The 22,842-nt window shown below is 39.9% G+C and overlaps 2 protein-coding genes across 7 annotated transcripts in view; one reads left to right on the forward strand and one right to left on the reverse strand.

Annotated features, from left to right (window-relative positions):
* The window catches only part of LOC131912907 (ankyrin repeat domain-containing protein 7-like), a 36,176-nt gene extending 29,581 nt beyond the window's left edge, over positions 1-6,595 (forward strand). For 5 of the 6 annotated variants that reach the window (XM_059265205.1, XM_059265204.1, XM_059265203.1 and 2 more), the window contains one exon: positions 6,347-6,595. The gene's annotated coding sequence lies outside the window, so the exon portion shown is untranslated. Of the gene's footprint in view, positions 1-2,611; positions 3,092-6,346 lie in introns of those variants that run through there. The other variant, XM_059265200.1, reaches the window with a different exon arrangement.
* The window catches only part of LOC131912910 (LHFPL tetraspan subfamily member 6 protein-like), a 153,679-nt gene that overhangs the window by 50,272 nt on the left and 80,565 nt on the right, over positions 1-22,842 (reverse strand). The gene's annotated exons all lie outside the window — the stretch shown is intronic.

Consider the following 22,842-nt stretch of genomic DNA (forward strand, 5'->3'; position numbering starts at 1 on the left):
CAGGTAGCAAAAGGAATGTTGAGACACGGTGGCCAGACTTGAGCATATAAGGCCTCAAAGCCCATCTCCACAGTGGCACACTTCCTTCAGTAAAACCACGCCTACTCCAACAAGGCCACACTTCCTAATAGTGCCAGTTCCTATGGACCAAACATTCAAACACCTAAGTCTGTGGGAGCCATTACTATTCAATCCACCACAATGAGGATGGAGCTTCATGACCTAATCGTCTTCCAAAAACCCCACTGCCTAAAACCACCACCTTGAGCTTAGGGTTCAATGTAGGGATTTTAGCAGGACACAAACATTTACCCACAGTGGTCCTAAAGGACTAAAGGTTTGTCAAATTTTCTGTTAAATTCCTGCCACCTAGAATTAGCCCCAGCATACATTAGTATCCAAGATAATTCACTGTGCATATAAATAGCATGTAAAATTTATACAAGCTTCATGTCCCATTTGATTCTGTTGTTCACCCAACAGTGTGCAGATCCCACACAGAGGGCAAATGTGAATAAGACTCCAGCTACGTTTAGGAAAGAATCAGGAGTCACTTATACAAGTCAACACTGGCAGGTGTCTGCTCATTTTTGTTCTTTATAAAAACTTTGTTCTGTATTCAGATGTGTGAAATGGTCTTATTTCTGTCCTGATCCATTGTAGTCACAGAGACACCATTTCTGAGGCTAGGGTTTTGGACATTATTTATGTGGGAGAACATGATAGAGCCAACCCAGCTAGCTTCATGTAACACCAGGGCATAGGGGACAGTAGTGGACAATTTCCTTTCTCTCTAGAAACCACCAGAAATCTACCCTTGCTCTAAATGCTCAGTGATAGACAGTGTCCAACTCAAAGCAAAGCATGTCTCTCAGAATTCCCCAGAGTCACCCAAGGAGAATCCTAATCCTGTGTTTGGTTCTCTTCATTAGCTGTTCCAGGATGCAGCCTTTTACCTCTTGGTGTCTTTGGTGTTCTGATGTCTGGTGGTCTTTGGCCTTCTGCCTTTCTCAAAATGCATCTACTATGTAGTATTTCTGTTTTTCTTTGCATCCTTAAAGTTAAATTTTCACTGGTGAGCTAATGCAGTCATTTTGATTTTCATGCCAATTCAAAGCATGTTTTAAAGATAATTGACTAAAATTTTGAAATGAGAAACCCCTTTGAAAAAACAAACACCAGAAAGTGAAGTGGTCCCCACAGAATACAAGGCAACAGAGTAGAACTATAAGACATTATCTATCTCCTTGTTATTGTTCTATTTTCTAAATAAAAATAGTCTTAAAGTATATAAAATGTTAACAAGATATTAATTATTCAAAGTACTTAGCATTTAGTTTTTATTTTGAATAATTTTGTGACCGTGATTAGCAAGTGAGAGTTTTCATTTTTTTAGAGCATCACATGTAAGGCGGCTAAAATAAATGAGGATCTCTTTCTAATCTCCCTAGTCACTGTGGCTGACAAAGGGAGAGGCCGTGCAGATGAATGACTTTAGCACTAATGGCCATGGACTGTTAAGTGGGCACTGCACCTTTTGATGGAGTAGGGGAAAAGAAAATCCTGAGATTTATAACTCCTAATTGAAGTCCCTCAGGCTTTCTTCAGGTTTCTGCTGGCATCTGTTTCAAATTGTGTTTGCAAGGGTTATGTTCCAAACCCATTCTTTCTTAGAGCCATTAAACATGGCAACTGGCATGATTTACAAGAGCCCGAGTTTGCTCTCAAGTGTGGGACTAAGAAAAGCAAGGCAGTGGGAGAGAGAGGAGTGGAGCCGTGAACCTCAAGTGGATATTCATCAGCATCTACTTCGGTTTCTGATTAGTAGGGTGAACTTGCCAAACGTCTCACTCTATTTTGTCTGTCAGTGGGAGCCCTCAAAACTACAAACTATGGACCCATGAGGAACAATATATGGTCGAAAAATAAGGCTAAAATGAACAATTGCAGGTAAATCTAGACGTTTCATGTAGATTGTTGTGGGATATTTGATCACACTGTGAACCCTGAGGTTGTGTTTTTTAAATAAAATCAACCACAGGTCAAGAGGAGGAGCAAGCAACCACTTGACTTAAAGTAACTGTAGAGAGTGAGGGAAAGTTGGGAGGGCAGAGAGAAAGACACAGGAAGCAGATCCAGTTGGAGGAGTTTTTGTTTCAGATGGCGTAGGAAAGGGCCCTTTTTCTGAGATGACAGCAGAGGATGAAGATGAAGGTCAGCTGGGTGTTTCTCAGCCTCTCTGAGCTAGCAGGTTTTTACCCCGGCATCTGGCTCATGTCTTTACTGGTAAAATGAGAGAGAGAGAGAGAGAGAGAGAGAGAGAGAGAGAGAGAGAGAGAGAGAGAGAGAGAGTTAAAAACATTTGCCCCCCCCCCCCCATGAAGGTGGCTGAGGCAGCCACAAGATGCTGCGGTGGAGGGAGGAAGGCTCCCCATCACCACCACCACCACAGCCTCAGCAGCAGAGGCACAGTCAGCAGCTGGGGCAGCAATAGGATCAGGTTCAGGTTCAGCCACTGTGCCACAGATAAAGTGACAGTAGAGGACATGACTTCACAGACAGCATTAGAAATACCAGAACTGTTAAACATGCAGGCTTTTTTCTTCAACAGAAGAAACTGACATCGAGAAGACTGGGAATGGATATGCCAATACCTAGTAAAGCCAGCCCTCATCGAATCCCCCAGAATCCTGAGCATTGTTTCTCAGTCACCAGAACTCATCCTCATGAAAGAGGTCACATGTACTTTGCAAAAGAGTTGGCTGTTATGCTTGTTACAAAGCCTTCCTCACTAGGCCCAGACTCCTGAGCATTGTTTTTCAGTCAGTAGAACTCATCACTTACTTTCCTCTCTAGGTCCTTGTCCCGAGCACTGTTTCTTTGTGAAGAAGGTCACAGATGCTCGGCTATCTCTCTGCTTTGCAAAGGAGTTTCAGTGTATCCATGCCTAAAGCTTTCTTGTGATAATTGTCACACGAAAACGTCTTTCCAAAGTTTGACTGTGTTCAGATGTGTCAAAAATAAACCATCTGGTGCCAGACTTCAGAAGTTTTGCCCCAGTACTGGCTAACGAAAGTTGAGCTGAACTTGAGTTTCATTCTCATGTCACCCGGATCATTTCCCTACCAGCTGTGATGCTTACAGCGACCACCAAAGTTTCTCATGCATTTGTTGGTTAAACATTTTCAACTCTCTTGGGTAAATGCCAAGGTATACAGTTGTTGGACCGTAAAGTAACAGGATACATAGTTTTCCAGTTGTCTTCTAACAGGGTGTTCTCTCTACCTTCCCACCACCGGTCTTGAACCAGAATGCTCTTCACACTTTCCTTAGCACCCGCTGTCCACATTCTACATTTTCACAGTTCGAACAGGCAGTCAGTACTGTCTCATTTGCATTCTGCTGCCTTTCCAGGGCACCTTGCCACGGGTAGCATACTTTCTTCAGCTTCCCATCTTTATGGCTTTGATGATGAGGACTCTATTGAAGTCTTTGTCTCAGGAATTAATTGCGTTGTTTATGTTCCTCTTGTTGGATTTTGAGGGTTGTTTGAGTATTTTGGAAAAACAGCTGATTTCTTGGCATGTCTTTGCTGGTATTTTCTCCTACTCTGTGAAACATCTTTTCAGCTTTCTATAGGAGTCCTTCGGAGAGCAGACATTTTTTAAATTTTAATGATGTTCAGTTTACCACATCTTTCTTTCATTGACTATGGCTTTGCTGCTGTATTAAAATGTTGTTACCAAAATCCAGAACACCTAAATTTCACCTTACATTACCCGCTGGTTTTGTGGTACTTCACATTCAACTCTACAATCAATTTTGAGCTACCTTTGTAGGCCCATGCCTAAACTGAAAATAATAATGATAACTGTTATTATTTATGATGTGTTGTTGGGGGCTGTGCCACAGTGCACATGTGGAGTTCAGAAGATGGCATGGGATAGTTGGTTTCCTGCTTCCACCTTTACATGGTTTCTGAGGGTGGGACTCAGGTCACCAGGTTGGCACTGCAAACACCTTTATTGCCAGGCCTTCTTTTGACAAGTGGTTGTCCAGTTTTCCTTGCAGCATTTGCTGAGATGATTATGTGTGCTCTGCCGTTACTGCCTTGGCTCTTACACGTACCGTCAGCTCCCTGGGTTCACGAGTCTGCTCTTTGGACCCTCTGCTCTGTGCCGTTGGCTCATGGTGACTGACCATGCTTCTTTAAACACCAACTCGAGCATGTCACCCGAGATTCCCAGTGAGGAGGTGACACCCCCAGAGGACTTGTGGAATCATTCCACTCTGTCTAACAGCAGATATTCTGAGCTGTAGCTTGGCAAGCTCAACATGACCACCTCAGAACCATGTACAGGAACCGGAATCCATTTGTGAACCTGGCAATTACTGTTTACAACCATGATCTTCTTACTCTTAAGTTTTTTTAACTTAACATTCTGATTTTAACTATCTTTTAAATATGAATTCCTTTCAGTTAAGAGTAAAATTCTCCCTTTGACACTATAACATCAGTGACTAATTAACACATTCTGGTAACATAACATTATTAATGTATCTTACTTGATAACCAATTAAAATGATGTCATTTCTTATTATCTTGTTCTTCAAGCTTTAAAAATAACATAGTCACTTAGAGAGATTAACTAGATTTAATCATTTAAACTTCATAAATGTAAGAGGATAGAACGGCATTTTACTATAAATTATAGTAGAAACACTTTTCAAAGATTATTTTCTGAAGCAGTTATTAAAACTATGTATTTTAAGTTTATATGATAGAAAAATTTTAACTACTTTAAAGTATTCCCACACGTTGGATCAACCCTCCAGTGCTTTATAAAAGTATATAAATATTTGAAAAATAAATTCTGTGAGATAAAAGTGCTGTCAGGGTGGATATATTAACCATTAATGTGTTTATTTGACTTTTGTATCAAACATTTTAAAGGCCTTGGAAGTTTCAAGCTTGAAAATGAACTCAATCTTGAAACCATCCTTCCCCTTTGAATTTCAAATATACAGTCATAACGGATTTACAGTCAACTCCCCCCAAAGTGTCCTTAACGGCTCTATCGAGATGTCATTCATACACCATCCAATTTACATGTTTGAGCTATAGTTGGGTGGTTTCTAGTGTATTTACACAATTCTACTGCTATCACCACAGTCAGTTTTAGAAGACCTTCCTCACCTCCTTCAAATAAACAAGCAACAACAACAAAAATCCTACTCACAGCCACCAATCCCACTTGCCCCCACACCTTCAAGCATCCACAGCCATTATGGTCTTTCTCTACAGATCTTCTCGTTGTGAGCATTTCATATAGAGCATCCTGGACATATGGCATGGAGTCTTTTCTGGAGAACTTCTTTTCACATACATGATACTTTATCTCATGTGTATTAAGTACCAGAAGAATGGTTGGGTGATGAGCTAGCTCTACTGAACTCTTTTCCAATGTGGCTAATGCATTCTGGGTCCACATGAGCATTTCATCAGAGCTCAGTTTACTCACTCACTCTCAACACTTGTTATTGTCAGTATTCTTTTTATATAGCCAGTCCTGCAGGTAAGGAGCTACATTCTACCACTATTTTGAGTATGTTCTCTGGTGACTGATAATGTTGGGCTTCTTTCATGAACTTGGTGGTTATCTGTTTTTTCAAAGAAATAACTCCCAGAGCTTTACCCAACTTATAATTGGCTTGCTTCACTACACAGATGTAAGGGTTCTTCCCATTTCCTAGATTCAATTTAGGTAAAAGTCTGATAGCCAATTTGCCAACTTTAACATCTATCAACCTGTCCACTGATATTTTACTTTCTTGATAGTATTTTTTGATGCATTAAAATTCTTCAATATCTTGAAGCCCAATTTATCTATTACTTTTTTTCTTGTTTGTTCTTTTGGCTTAATAACTAAGAGTATTTTTATCTAGTCCAAGATACCCATTTACTACAATATTTTATTTTTGCACTTCATAATTTTAGCTTCTACATTTATGTGTCTAACCATTTTGAGTTCATTTCTGTTGGTGGCAGGGAAGACCAGCTACCTTCTTTGGTCTGTCTCTCAACCGCTTAGTGAAAAGGCTATTCTTTCACCTATTGGATTAGTCTGCTGGTTTCCCAGGTAGGGGCTGCACAGTGGGATTCTGTGGGACTTTGTCCTCCATGGATCTGCAGTCTCTCCTGTTGTCAGTCACTGTCAGCTCTGTAGCTGAACAATAATTCACAGATCCAAAAAGGTGAGCTCTACAGAAATAGCTTTCAGCTATCTCAAATGTCTTCTGTTTCCCTGTGATTTAAAGTAATTTAAATTTGTTTCATACAAAACAGATGCAACACTTGGATATCTGTTATTCCGAGAAAAGGCTATGGATGTCCTCAAGTTTTATCTGAAGAGTGCCTGGACTGCTGTTACCTCCAATGGAGAGCAATGAGTGTCATTTCTGTCCCGCTGGGATTCACATCTCAGCGTGTAAGGAATCAGGATCGATTTTTCAAACAATTGATCTGGCTAATTTTACTTATATTAACTCCACTTGAGTCTCCTAGTCCCTGTTAAACTTTCTTTATAAAACTGTATTGTGTTTTCCAGATATGTTTGTGTGTGTGTGTGTGTGTGTGTGTGTGTGCACACACACGTGCGTGCACATCTGAGAGTATGTACACCATGGTAATGCAGGTGTCTGCAGAAGCCAGAAGAAGGCACTGGGTTCTCTGGCCTTGATGCTATGGGAGTTCTTTTGTGCCACCTGATGTGGACACTGGGACCTCAACCCAGGTTCTCTACAAGGACAGTACATGCTCCTAAGCACTGAGCCACTTCTCCAGCCCTGACTCCTCATGTGTATTAGTGACTAAATTCTCTCTAAAGATATTCCAAATCAGTACCTGTAAAATAGTTTCTGATTTTTCTATAGTTTGTGTACAACTAGTCAGTGATTTTTCTCAATCTATCTTATAACCTAAACATATCTGACACCACACAATTCTTTTCTCTACCTCTCATATTGGATAACTGCAAAAACTATCAAATTTCAAAGGTATATCTGTTAGTTTTAAAATTGCTCCTTGAGGCAATGGAAATGCAGTTGAGTTTGAGAGACTGCAGGTCAAGACCCTTTTTCTTCTTTGATCAGCATGGCAAATGTTCATTCACCACCTCTTCATAGTTAAAAAAAATTGCTGATGTGGCTAAAGTCATCATTTTCCTTGTGCTGTGCAAACACTGAGATTCATGATTATGGATAACTAAGAAAATAAGAAATAGGACACGTGGGTTTTGTTTTATGTTGCTCCAACCAATAGGAAACAATATTATCTCTTTTAAACAGCTCCTCTAATAATAAAACAATTATTTTTAAATAACCTGTTCCTTTTCAATACATCAATACGAAAGATGGAGGAGCTGTCCCCAGGCAGCAGTGAAGTCATTGTTTGAAAGGCTTAAAGAAAGATTTACCCCTAACTTTCTCTTTTTTAAACACTATGCTGAAGGCTGTCTTGTTTTGGTGTTTGTAGATCATGAGAGGACTGATTGTTTATGGCTGGTTTAGAACAGTGCCTCGTATTAGAAGCCAAATCATCTTATTAAGTGTGGGCTCTTATGCAATAGCCTGTGGTAGCACTCACCAGTGCCTTTTTAACAAGCCAGGGATGATGTGATTGGCCTCCTAGGTGAGGGGACACAGTACAGTCAGCCCCAAGAATTTGCCTTTCTTGTGAAAAGTACATGTTTGGGATATAATGCAAATGTTACGATATATTGCTTCTCTTTAGCAGCTCCTTGAGTATTCTATGAGAGATACACGAGAATCACGTTTGGTCATTTTACAACACAAAGAGTAGCAAGGGATAGTGCTCTCAACTATGGTGATATTTTATTTGTACTGAAATGTGACTTTATTTGTATGTTAATAAATAAAGTTGCCTGGGGGTCAGAGCTATTAGCAAGCCATCGCAGAAGCCGGGCAGTGGTGGTGCACACCTTTAATCCCAGCACTTGGTAGGCAGAGCTAGGCAGATCTCTGTGTGTTAAAGGATACAGACAGCATGGAGACACACACCTTTAATCTCAATACCAACCATAGAAAACCTGGAAGTCTGTACAGACAGGCAGTGACGAGGTGGTCATGTGGTTGGGTTTACAACCAATGAGCAAGCAGAACAGAAAGTCTTTATAAAGACAAACACACAGGAAGTAGGTCTCTTTCAGAGAGGTAGGACCACAGCGACAGTGAAGGGTAAGGTTTTTAGCTCTTAGCTATTGCTCTGACCTCTTGGCTTTCATCTCTGTATTGGCTCTGTGTTTCTTATTGAATAAGGTGGTTACTTCTACACTCAACTATATTTTTTTCCTCTCTTTTCAATTCTATTATATCGATCTCCATTGAATATAATTTATTTATTTCTTCATATATTATTTTATTCTCCAGGGTAATAATTCTAGAGAAATGTTGAAACTATAGTGCTGATAATGATATCTTTGTCCCATTTTCAGTTGAGTTGGAATGTCTCTGCCATTCATTGCATGCACCAGGCTTGGTGCTGACTAGTTCCCATACTCATGCCGTATGATGTGTGCCTTTGTGTATAAGTGATGTGATTATATTTACAGAGTGGTGTTAGGTTTCATCTATCTGTTTGTATATGAGCACTGACAACTGAAATTCCGCATTGTACTTTACTGACTTTCCAGCAAATGGAAATAAATTCTCTTTGTAGTGTTCTATAAACTATAAAAGTATATTTCATGATATTGAACCATTTCTTTTCATTCTTGCTTTCAACCTATTTGGTCACAGAATAGCACTGACTTTTGTTAACAACTCTGTGGTGGCCAACAAACTGCATGTTCATAAAACACACATTCTGATGAACCTTGGATGACATCTTTACCCACAAAAGAACTATTTCTACTGGGTGTGAGGGAGCATCCCATTGTGTATTTACTTTTCTTGGTAACAGTGAATATGTACATATTTTGTTCACCTATGTTGTATTAAGATTTTTTTTCTGTTCAAGATAATTTGCATTGAATATTTATTCTTCATAGAGAATTTAAGGAGTCATTCAAATGTTCTGGTTCAAAGTCCTCTCCGTGGGATAGAATTCTCTGTTTATAGTTGGCTTCTGAAATTTTCTTAACTGAACACTCAAAGGGCCAATATTTGGAAGTGTCTGTCAACATTTTAAAAGGCTGTCAGTGCTCCCCTCATTCATTCAGGTGTTCATGTGTTCATTTTATGGAATTGTGAAACCTTGTACATTGGGGTCTTCCAACTAGAAGGCACCTGGGCTGGGATCTCAGGCAGCATAAGAACAAGGCTTGATGGGAGCTCTATAGCCACCATGTGTGGGGACCTGCCCCACCGGGAACTTAGGTCACCTGTGAAGAGGTGGCCTGGAACCAAGGAAAGGCAAGTGCGCACCACTTGCCTGTTCCCCAGCCTCCCTCTTACCCGGAGACAATCAGATGCAGCGGGGAGTCAAGTCAAGCAAGAACTCGTTTATTGATGGGCAGTAAGCCTCTTTTATACCAGAAAACCTCAGAACCCTAGGAGGGGGATGAAGGAACCAACCAATCATTTTAAAGATCACCCTATTTACAAGTTGTTTATACCCTGACATCATCTCTTGTTTTTAGCATAAATAACTTGAGCTAACTTTCTTTCTCACTATTTGTCTTTAATCTCCATCCAAACAACCCATGCTACCTTCCTTTTAGCCGTCCTTTGTATCTAGTCTCTGTACAAACAGCTTAAACTAACTTCCTCTGGTACCATTTGTATCCACTCTCTGCGTAAACAGCTTAAAGCTTAAGCTCTATTTATCTAAATTTCTTTCAGCAACCTCTTTGCTGCCCAGGTATGCCCCACAACCATGGATAGCCCTGAAGGGAGGCTCACACCTGAGCCTTCACCTTGCTCACATTCTTCTGTCGGCATCTGCTGATGTCCCTTTGTGTATGGTGTCTTTGGCCTTCAGTTTGGAAGGCTGTTTTTGTTGGGTAAGTTATAAAGGTTAATAGATCTGTTTTCCTTTTCTGCTGGTTAAATGTGGTTCAGTTGCTTTCTAGCTTGTGCAGACTCTGACAAGAAGTCAACTTCTCTGTTCTTATCTCTGGTTCATTCTTATTTTGCTCTTTATCCCTTGGTTATATTGAAGGACCTTTCTCTGTCTTTTAAAGGTTTATGTTTATCATTTTAAATTATGTGTACGAGTGTGTCTGCATGCAGACATGTGAACATGAGTGCAGGCATCCATGGAGGCCAATGGCATCAGATCACCCTGGACCTGGCTTTAGAGACAGTTGTGAGCCAACCCACCTGACCTGGATGCTGGGATCCTCTGGAAGGACATCAAGTGCCCTTGACTGCTGAGCCATCTCTCCAGCACCCTCCTCCCCCAGTTATTTCTAGAATGCCAATGCTAATGAAAGGATTTACATGTATTCTATATATCTTCAGTCTATAGTGGAGTTGTTTGTGTGGTTTTGTTTCCCTCTAAGAACAAGAATCAACAGCCACATCTGCACACACTGGGTTTTTTATCTTTGGCTACATCACTCTGTCTCTAAGACTTAATCTCTCCATTCACAAAAGGAGATCTTTAGTCTCCATCCCCCTACACAGATTCAAATTCTGACTAGACAATATGTTTGCTAATTCAGCAGTAAACACAACTTCTAATGTATCAGAAACTGTCTTCTTAGGGAGGTGATTCTCAAAGGAGGAGAGAAGAGGTGAAGTGTGATTGAGAGCCATCCAGTGCTGCCCTCTGAGTCCTGGTGAGCTGTAGGAAGACTCAGCTACCCACTGCAAAGAGCCTCCGCTGTCAACACTTGCTGAGAGCTGCAGTGTGGGACCTGCTTCTGAGCCAATCACAGAAAGGAAGAAGGACCAGATTCTCTGTGACTCCCTTTGTTATCCCTAAAGAATTTTCCCTAAATTCCACCAGTCCTTCTCAACAGCATTGCTGAACTCTTCACAAGCTGTGGAAGAAACCAGACACAGGAACACATGATATGATATCTAAATCAGGAGAGATCTGAGTGTTCAGGGCTGCTGAGAGACAGTCTGCCACTGAGGTGGCTGAGATGCAGTGGAGAGCTGGGGTTCTCACACACATGTGATGCCAAGAGGCCAAAGTGACTGGAAGACAGGCCAACACCAGTGGCTCTAGTTCAAACTCACTGAGGATTGGCCATTAAGAGAATGTAAGCAAAAGGGGATGGACAGATAGAGGAGAAGTTGAAAAGCTGGCTCATTGTTTAGGAGCACTAGCTGCCCCTGCAGAGGACCCTGGGTTGGTTCTCAGCACCCATGGTAGTTCACTGTTTCACAAGTCTATAACTCTGACACAAAGGGATCCAATGCCTTCTCTGGCCTCTGCAGTCACCTGCATGCAAGTGATACACATACATGCACCTGGGCACACACAGGGCAAGCAAAAAATGCATATATAAATAAACATAAGCAAAGTCAAGGTTGAATTTCACATTGCTTTTCTTTCTAAATACATGCAAATGTTATGCAGTATCTTGATTATGCTAAAATATCTTATTAGCTAAAAGCTATTTCATACAATAGAAGCTTGAAATGTCTTTACAAAGCTATGAAAGTGATAATGGGAAGAATTAAGTTATACACATGAATTTAAAGCAGAGAATGTTGAACTGCAGACATGGCGCTCAGTTCATTGATACTGTTGAAAGCCATAAAACTGGGGGAGAGGTCATTTATTCTGGCTCCTGAGTGCAGAGGGTTTGGTCCATCATGGTGGGAAAAATGTGCCAGAGCAAAGAATATTCAGCCTGTGGGGGGTCAAAGGTCAGGACTCTGCTGGCCCTCTCCCCTCTCCCTTGCATTCCACCTAGGCCCTCACCGTGAGGTCATGCTTTGCACTCAGAATGAGTCTTGCCCCTCTGATAATCCTCCTTGGAAACATCCTCCCACCCCAACACAGACACATAGACAGACAGACAGACAGACAGACAGACAGACACACACACACACACACACACACACACACACACACACAGAGAGTCACAGATGAGCTTCACCCACCTTCACAGTGATTTTGAATCCAGTCAAGCTGACTATGAAGGCCATCAGAAGCTCCTACTCAGCACCCAAAAGAGTTTCTGAATCTTGTTGACCTAGAAGATCAAGACTTGAAAGTGGAGGAGGGTGCAGGGACATTGGCAATGGGAGGAGGGGTAGGGGGGCACCAGTGTTGTAAAATTGTGTTCTGTTGAGTTGGGAAGTCAGCTGACAGAAAGCATCACTTTACTGGACAAAGCTGAGTGCTAAGATGCAGACTGTCTTTACAGTGTGTTCTGTGTAGCCATAATCTTCCAGCCGCACTCAGACACAGAATCAGACAAACAGAATTACAAGGGACTGGATGTAAGTAATATAGGAGTTTGAAGTGATTGAAACAATGAGAGAGAAGGCAATTGGGGGTGTATAAAGGAATGAATAAATTAGTAAATAAATTGAAGACTGTTATAAATGATCATATGTAATAAACATGAACTTGAGATGAAGTTCATTAGATGGAAAGCCAGAAATTAATGATCTAAGATTAGAATATTTGAAACTGAAATTCTGAGTGGGATATAATTATGGAAGTGTTGAAGTGAGATGGCAAAAAATGTATGAAAGCATGGGATCTGAATTAGAATATCTATCCAGAACCTAAATTCTAGGCAGTTGCTAATAGCAGGAGTTCTCTGACAGATCTCAACATCCCATGAAATTGTAAATCATATGTACGCAGCTAACAAAACACACTGTCATACATAGGCCAAGTCGTCCCCAAAGTACATAACCCGTATAAATCAGAATGCCAGAGATTTCTATTTCCATAGTCCTGAAACAAGGCTCCTTTTAGATTCCAGAAGGGGAAAATTATATTCATCATTCCATTGTAGTTAGAATTTGTATCTAATTAAATTAGGGAACAGATTGACTAGCTTAACATATTCTAATGCTCATATGGCATTGAAAAGCCTTTGGTTGTCAGCTGTGGAAATCAGCAGGAAGTCAGGCAGAGTCAGGGAGGAAATGAATATGTAGAAGTGGAAATAGCAGAGCTATTTCTAAACGCCCCTTGCTGCTTGCCTACATGGAAACACTGGTAATTAAGGCATGACTTTAATAAGGCATTAATACATTATTAAAATATGATAGTAATTAAAACCATCTTATTTTCAATATGTTTCTGCTTCAACTTCTATATCTCACCTTTTCAATTTTGAATGGTTGAACACATAAAGGAAATCAGACACTCTAGGAGTCTGGTTCTCTCTTCCATCATGGGTTCTGGGGATCAATTTAGATCATCAGGCTCAGTGGCAGGTGTCTTTACCTACTGAGACACCTCACCCTCCCTAGAATTTTGTAAATTCATGAATGAAATAGATTCACTGTCAATCCTCCACTGGGTACTTTACTCTTCAGTAGTTTCCCAAATCAAACAATACTGATGTTTGAAGTTTGGGTTCTATTTTATGATAACTATGTTTCCAAAATATGATAGCTACAAGATGACATTTTGCAGACCTATTTACTTTCTGCTTAGTTTTTAGATCCTCCTCCAAGTATAGTAATGGCAAAATGAAACAGTTGCATATCCTGATACAATCTGTAATTTTTCCTGATTTCAGGCTGCCTTAGTCAGTGTTCTGTTGCTATGAAGAGACACCATAACCGTGGCAACTCTTATAAAGGAAAGCATTTAATGGGGCTTGCTTACAGTTTGGGAGGTTTAGTCCATTGTCATCATGGTGGGGAGCATGACGGCATGCAGCCAGACATGGTGTTGGAGAACTAGCTGAGAGTTCTACATCCAGATCTACAGGCAGCAGAAAGAGAGAGCCACTGGGCCTGGCTTGGGCTTTTGAAACCTCAAAGTCCAACCCCAGTGACACACTTTCTCCAACAAGGCCCCACTTCCTAATCCTTTCAAATAGTGCCACTCCCTAAGCATTTAAATATATGAACGTGGTGGCCATTCTTATTCAAACCACCACACAGGCTCTTGGAAAATAGGCATTCTTTACTTTTCAACATATGATTCTTTGGGATCTTATCCCTTTGACTCCTCTTCATTTTGTTTGGTTTTCCCTGTCTCCTGGTTATCATCTGAACTGATTTTATCATAGTCATTTTTAGGTAGCCATTTAAAACTTGTATTTATACATCTTCCAGTAATGATCAAGGAAAACCTTTTCCCTCGTCTTGGGAGCCAGCAGGTCACAGGGACACCAAGTTTCTTCACTCCATACATCAACTCCAAAAACAGCTTCAAACTGTGAGAAAATTTCATCAATTATTCTCCAAAAAGCATTTTAAATGATGATTTTATCGTTGAAAAAAATGTCACAAACATTGCTTGTTGTTCTTTAGGAAATACCAGAAGAAAATATTGTTAGTCTAGTTCTTATGCTGTTCACAAAGTGGAAACACTAATTCCTCCAGCCTGAATTTAGGTGGATATCTTTCAAGAACGGTGTCATTGATTTCGATAACTACTTACAGATTCTCTGAAGAATCTCTCACTTTGGAAAACCAGGAAAAAGTCAGGTTTTTAATTTTGCCTTTCAGCCCCAGAGGCTCTTACCAGGCCTACACCAGCATGCAGGAGAAATAGATTTTCTAACATCAGTTGTTTGAGAGCTTTTAGCTCCTATTATTTCTAATCCAATTTGAATTATTTGTGCGATTCATTAAGGTGCATGCATTTCCACTCTGTCTAGTTGGCTCTCCTTCTTATTCCCATTAGTTAGCGCTTGACATTTTCACGAGAATTGATTCTGAAGTGAGTGATTGGCAGTGCTTTGTGCTAAACCAAGTGCAACTGTTTTCAGTGAAGGTGAATTTCCTCTGCTCCACTTTCCATGCATTTGATACTCCCAAGTCAAGGAAACAGAGAATGTTCTCTGTGGAGGAATTCATTTTTATTTAAAAGAGCAGCCTCAGTGATAGAAGGCTACAGGGAAGACTGTTGTGATTTGTCTGGCTGTGTCCTCCCTTTGGACATGGCCAGTGCTCTGGACTTGGTCATGGTATAAACTCAGCCCATCTCCCACCTCCTCACTCTGCAGGATGGCATCTGTAGGGTCATCTCCCAACTTGACCCAATGTTGCAGAATATTTGTATACTGTGAAGATCTGTCTTTGCCAAGGCGCCTTCTGATTGGTTTAATAATGAGCTGAATGGTCATTAGCTAGGCAGGAAGAGGATAGGCAGGATTTCCAGGGAGGGAGAGGAAACAGAAGGTACAAGATAGAAGAGAGAGAACACCACATGATGAAATGTAGATTAATATAAGTGGGTTAATTTAAGCTATAAAAGCTAATTGAGACAAGCCTAAACTAAAGGCTAAGCTTTCATAATTAATGGTAAGTCTCCATGTCATTACTTGGGAGCTGGCTGGTGGGACAGAAAAAGACTCATTACAGCCCAATGCTTCTGTTCATTTTCTCAGCTAGCCCATCTTTTCTTCACCAATTACACCCAGATGGATGAGTTGCAGGCTTATAATTTTCTTCTGCTTGGTCCTTAAAGGCTCCTTGGGAACTATTTCTCTCTACACCTGGACTTTCCATTGAATATAAATGGGCTTTAGAATCTATAAATAACCCAATCAACACTGTGAGCTGCCTTCAATTACTGACAAGATGCTGTTCTGGGGGAGTTCACACTGAGCCTACATGCTGTTGGCATCAGTAAACCTTTCCCTTTTAATTTACTCAGTATGTATACATTCTTTGTGCTATTCACTTTGAAGTTTTGAAAATAGAAAAAGAAAGAAAGAAAGAAAGAAAGAAAGAAAGAAAGAAAGAAAGAAAGAAAGAAAGAAGAGGAAGAAGAAGAAGAAGAAGAAGAAGAAGAAGAAGAAGAAGAAGAAGAAGAAGAAGAAGAAGAAGAAGTTGCTGCTGGCTCAAGTCCTGTGCAAGAAACCTTGCCAAATGGCCTTTTACCTACTTCTTAGAATTGAGGTTGCTAAGTAGACAATGAGGGAATTGTTCTTAATCTGTTATTTGTATAAGAACAATGTTTATGAGTGGCTTATCTACACTTTAAATTTTTTCTGACTTGCAGTGACTTTTAATATTACTAGAGTATACACCCAAACTTCCTAATTCAGCTTAATTTAGAAATCACGGGAAAGATGCAATTTTCTAATGGGACAACAATATTGAAGTTTAGAGGTCTCTTTAACTTTAAAATTCTTAATGAGAAGCCTCTAAATATTATGTAATTGTATCTAATTTTTAACATAAATACACTAATTTCTAACAAAAATCAAAATTAAGAGGTATTATACATTGTTCACAAAACTTGGGAAAATTGGCTCCAACTGATTACATTTCAACCAGTATTTGGTAGGCATTTTTATAGACACAACAAAATTGAAAAAAAAAAAACCACCAGTAATGATTCACATACAGAAAAAGCAACCCATTTTCCCCTAAGAGGAGAAACAGCCACTGACAATCGGTTATGCCAAAAGTCAGGGCAAATTCTGGGAGAGAAAATGAAAATTACTTAGAAGTAGTGCATGCTGCTGACCCTGTGCACAGCATCAGAAAGAGCAGACACCAGGCTCAGTGATGTGAAACACAGCAGGCCAGCGTGATCTCTCAGCCCAATGTCACCCAAGAGTTTTTAAAGTTTCCTACGTTTATATTAATGCAAAGGGTAGCTTAGTATAACTAAGAAAAATAGATCAGAATTTTAACATTTTTAGATGCTATGAAATGAACAAAACACAATTTTCATAAATATTAAGGTTCTGATTTTCCTTCATATGATAATTTGTTTTAGAAATCTAGAAAAACAAAACTGAGAATTATATTTGGTTCACCTCAAGTATATTTTCTTCTTAATTGTAAATGATATCTACTGAAGTCAAATCTGAATATAAATACCATGGAAAGTACTGTACCCATAGGGTATAATTTCTGAGATCTTTCTAACATAGGCAATGCATTAACAGTCTAAGATTAATCCTTGAATACCCCAGTAACTGGTAGAAGTTGCTCCTCAGTCTTTGTCTTCCTAAAGAATTCAGTGATAAGACACAAACAGTTTAAGCAGAAACTTAGTGAGACTAGAGTAAACTGTCCTGCAAGTGGTGAGCAGCAGCATGTTGGGGTCTGTGCTGTAGATTTTTAATGGATATGTATAGTGTGCAGTGCATATTTGTGGTAGGGTAAATCCTACTCCCTCCCCATCAGAGTGGACCAGATTTCCATTTTAAAGTATTTCTTCCCATGATCTCTTTGAAAAGCTCATGATGGTTATTGGGTGAAAGTCACAATGCAAATTATACTATAACAAGAGTGAAGGCCCTTCGTTGATGTAAATGTGGGGAAATGAGTAAGCATCCTGGCACCATAATTCATGATATAAGGGGAGCAACCCAACTGCAGCGTCAAGGATGTTTAATAACCTCTCTCTACCACCCACAGACACAACCACCCAGGGAGAGCTGCATCTGTCTTTGGGTACCTCATCTGTACTTCTGGTCTACCTAGGTACCACCCTACTTCATTTTAGCAGCAGTGGCCTTAATTCAGACAGTACTGACTTCTCTCCCCATGGGAAGAATGAATGAATACATTGTTGAAGAACAAGCATCAAGCATTTTTTTTAATAAAAAGAGGATTTTTCTTAAGAATAAAGTTTTTAAGGCATAAACACAATGTTTGCCTATATAAAAGAAACAAATCTCTCACCTAGAAAATATGTATTTTTGGAATTGGGCAAATATTTTATTAGTCAATGAAAATATGAAACTCTTTCTCCAAATGAAATGTTTTTTATCTTCCTTCCCAGGAATGTCTAAGTGATAAAAGATATAAAGTCCTTTTCCCTAGATGTCAGAGTTATTGTTTTTCTCTTCACATGAAAGAGAAGCATCTCTCAGAAACATCCTTAATGTTTTCTACTTCAATGCTTTTTAGCCTAAACAATTTACTTCCTATGTATTCTATAAGAACTAATATGAAACCATTATTATTATTATTATTATTATTATTATTATTATTATTATTTCAGGTAAGGTATCTGTACAAATTACCCCCCAAATTTAGAGGCTTGATTGTATCTTGTAGGATCTATGATGGGCTTTTAGCTTGCTTAATGCTGCAGTTGGCACAGGGGAAGCACATGCATTTTCTATTTTTGGATATCACCTGAAGCAGGAATAACTTGAGTGTAAGATAATTCAACTTTTAATTTTCTGAGGAACCACCACAGTATGTAACATAACAGGTGTCCATCTCACATTCCCAGTAACAGAACGTCAGAGAGTTTGTTTTGTTTTGTTTTTGATAGCATTTATCTTTTGCTTTGTTGATAACAATGATTCTGACAGGCATGATGTAATATATCCTTGAGGCTTTGATTTGACTCCAAACCAAAGTTGTCAATATTGTTGAAATGAGTCCTGAATTTCTGTCCAGCAGAATCTCTTTCCAGGCATCTGCAATGCCAGGTAGGGCCTGCTACATTTTAGATATGGCATGAGGGTGCCCCCCATAGACTCATGTGTTAGAAGCTCACTCACCAGTGTGGCAGTGTTAGATTATGGAGCCTTAACAAATGGTCCTAGTGGAGAGGCTTAAGCAATGGGACCAAATGCTGACAAGGGAGTAATGTTCTCTTAGGATGGCAGTCTTGAGAGTAATTATAGCAAACCTGGCTTCATATGGGCACCTCCCTCTCTTACATACTGTCTTAGAATATCCATACCCCTCTCTCTTTCCCTTACTCTGCCACGGCTATGATGACATTCTCCATGTAGGCATCAGTAGAGCTAAGCAGTTGCTAATGCAGTCATCTTCAATCTCTGGAATGCCTCTTTTCCTTATAAAATACCCAGCCTCTGGCATGTAGCTATGGCAACACAAAGGGTTGACTAATAGACAACTTAGGTGTTTGGGGAATTAAAGGAATTTTGCAACAACGTCTGTTTACAGTGGGCATGACTGTCTCATCCTGAGGGAAGCCTGTTAATTTATCCAATATCACAAATAAATATTGTGATTTAAAGTTATTCTGTTTAATGTGAAAAAATGCTTTTTTTTTCTGAAAAGAAGAGCTAGAGTGGGAATTTGTTTGAAGTTGTCCCCCAGCACACAAGGTAAAAGCACCTAGTTCAGAGAAGATGATTCTGTCATATTGAAGGAAGGCTAGGGGAGGCAGCAGTCAAAAAATGAGGCTTTCTTTCTTTCTTTCTTTCTTTCTTTCTTTCTTTCTTTCTTTCTTTCTTTCCTTCCTTCCTTCCTACTCTGAAAATCCAGTGTACATTATTATCCCCTTTGCTTTATACTAAAGCAAGACAGACAGGGTAATTTTGAAATACATGCCATGACTGCTTTTAATTGCACCCTTTAAGTATGTGTGGCTTATGTCTGGAAACAATAAGTTATATCAAAGAAAAATGGCTCCTCTCACCTGTAAGAGATCCTGTATGAGAAGGAAATTATGGCTCCAGGTCTCAGTCTCCAAAGCACCATTCAAGTAAAAGAGTCCATCGAAACAGCTGTATCCGCCAGTGCACTAGCCCAGAACAAAATCTCAGAGTTTCTATTCTGTCTGAATGCAAGAACCGGAAGTGTCTCTCCTGCAATGACTGAGCTTTCACGAGCTTGTTGGTTGCTGGAGCCTTGAGCTCCAATGTGCATGTTTGTAAAGACACGACTACATCAAGGCTCTGATTCAGCAGGACCTGACTTTATCCTTTTAAACACAGATTGGATTTTCAGTATGAGAGCTATTTATTTTAGTATGATAACTATAAAGATATTCTATCTTGATGGCTTTGGTCAAAGAGTTTTCTGCGTATGGTAAGCAGAAGTATCTGTTTAGGACTTTGGCTACATGTAGTCTCAACTACACAGTTAGAGAGAGATTTTGAAATCCTTGCATGAGGAGGTTGGCTCACTGTTAATGCGCATTAGAAGGCTACTAGACCAGGGGTTCTCAATGGTGTGTGGTACATGCTTGCTATCCCAGTACTCCAGAAGCCGAGGCAGGAGGACTGTGATTTCAAGGCCAGCTGAAGCTCTGTAGAGAGACCCTGTCTCAGATTACAAGTAATAGAGGAAGAGGAAGAAATAGGATTGACTGGGAATTAGAGTTCTCAGCCATATGTGGATACTGGAATTTTAAAACATCCCCAAGATCTAGGACTTGTTTCCAAGGGGTGTTGATTAATTAATCCAGGGCTGTATTCTGGGAATAAATGGATTTGTAGTTACTCATTTGACTTTTTTCTGTGTATGCGTATGTGTGTGTACATGTGTTTGTTGTAGGTGTGTGCACGTGTGAGTGGGAATATGTGTACTCATGTGCAGATATGTGGAAGCCAGAGGTTCATATAAGGTGTCTTCCTGTGGAGCTATCCTTTGGGGGTGGGGCACGTTCTCTGGGGCTTCAAGAATTGCAACAATGCTGACTCACGGGAACAAGAGGCTGGTGGTCCACAACACAGCAAGGTGCAGTAATTCCCTGTAAATTTCAAGCAGCTAAAGGAACGGCCTTTGAAAGTGTCTGCCATGAAGAAATGGTAATGACACATGGAGGCTGATTTCAATATTACATAATGTAGACATTGTTGAAAGTCACACATCACCTCATTCGTATCTACATTTTCTTATTTTATGCACCACTTAAATTTAATTTTAAAAAAAACAAGGAAAGAAAAGAAATTAATTCTGCCATCAACTTAAAAAAGCAAGTAAGAAATATTATACTAGAATCTACCTAAAGAAATACAATCCTGCCGAAGTCTAGATCTTAGCCCAGTATGTCTCATGTCAGAAAATATTTACATTGTTTAAGGTCTTAGTTTGTTTATAGCATCAATATAAATAATTATATAATTACATAGAAAATAATAGGATAAATAAAAGTAGAACAGATTTAGAATCGTAGAAAACTTACTAAAGAAAGTTCCTTACACTCCAGATCTCATCTCCCCCATTGTGAACATGTATCATACACTAATCATTAAATAAAAGACTGATGGTTTTTACTAGTCTGTTTCAATGCAAATATGTTTGATTTTTGTGTATGTTCTCCTGTTCCAAGGGGGAGTACAAAGTACAACCATCATCCCATCCAAGCTCAATACTGTCCCAGAGTGCTTGTTTCTGACAACCTTAGCAGTCTTGCAAAGCATACTGAGGTACTTTGTATAGTTTCCCTCAGTTTGAATTTGTCTGATATTTGAGGAAGGGGTTATAGGGAGATGGAGAGAGGAGGAAAGTTAAAATGAAGAGTCACTCTCGTCGACCATATTGAAGGCAGTTAACCCTGTGAATTCCTCATCAGGTGTGTTACCAAGGTCAGTACCTTTGGATTCAGTAATTGGAAAGTTATGGTCTTTTAGAGGCGTCAAGTTGCCTTGCTTTTTCATGCATGTGGTGGGGGGGGGGCGCGTTTCTGTATTGTGATTTGTGCATCTGTTGGCTTAGGTATTTCTCCCAGTTTTATTTGAGAATCTAATCAGTGACAAGCATACTCATGAGGACACAAAACCCCAGTACCACCAAGAGAGGAGAAAACAGACTGCCTTTAACAGCAGCAACACTAAGCTGAGAAAGATAAACAGTTAGAGCCCAGTTTGACACCGCTAATGTCCACAAAACAAGAAAATGATTCTGGAATGTGCTGTGAAGTTTTCCAAATTATTTATAATAAAATAGAAATAGTGACAAATGAGATAAAGTCAAAGATTGCGAAGAAGAGAGAATGGAGAACCAGAAATGTCGAGTAAAAGGAAGGACGAAGACAATCAAGAGTGTAGAGGAATGGGGGGGGGGAAGCATGGGATTTACAAATGACTACCCAATAAATAAATAAAAATAAAATTAGATAAATGTCTGGAGTAGAATTTTAAAAAGCTTCATATACTCAAATTACTAATGGAAGTGTATTGAAAATTTAAAAAAAATACCAGACAAAAGTCAGTAACTAAAAGACAACATGTTGGGGCTGCCTGTGTCCTCTAAAACTGCAGTCTGTCAGGTGGATAAGGTGGTGGGGCCGTGGTAATTGGACAGTCTCTTGCTCCCCCCCACCGCTACACACACACACACACACACACACACACACACACACACACACACACACCATTCAGCCAGAGCTCACTTAGTCTACACTGGATAGTTCTCTGATGCCCCAATCTTCTGTTTTTACTTTGTAAACTTCTGTTTCTTTGAACACCAAGAACCTCTGCAGTCTACACATGAGTCTGTAGTCTACAGGCTGAGGCATGGTCTCCCACCTTCACACACCATGGGGTAGCTAATGTTGTAGACAGGGGATCTCTTTGAATGTGTCAGGAGTGGGAAAGAGAACAGCACTGAAGGCTCTGTTGGTGAACTTGTCCTTGTACTTTTGAAGCACTAAATGCCCCATTGAGGCTCCAACTATCAAGTAATTCACTGGAGCTTCAGCGTTCACAGACCTGTGACTGTCAGCCTTGAGGCACATAGGTGACTCCAGAGGTTTATATAGCTCCTAACCTCAGAGTCAAGGCAATCCTATTCCAGTTATTCCCAGGTCATGTATCTGTGCCTTACCGCCAATTATAAAGACTTTGAGCCTGCTGTTCTGTATACCCCTCAGCTTATCAGTATCCTCACCCTCCATAACTATCCCCCTGGCTGTCATTTGACTGTAGTTGTTACACATTGACCCTAGGCTCCTTGACTTGTGTTTTCCATGTTCCCAGGTTCCCAGCGTAGCTTTCAGTTTTAATATAGCAGGTTCCCCTTGATATGGTATTTTGAAGGTTCAGC

This window comes from Peromyscus eremicus, chromosome 6, assembly GCF_949786415.1.
Source record: "Peromyscus eremicus chromosome 6, PerEre_H2_v1, whole genome shotgun sequence".
Taxonomy (NCBI): domain Eukaryota; kingdom Metazoa; phylum Chordata; class Mammalia; order Rodentia; family Cricetidae; genus Peromyscus; species Peromyscus eremicus.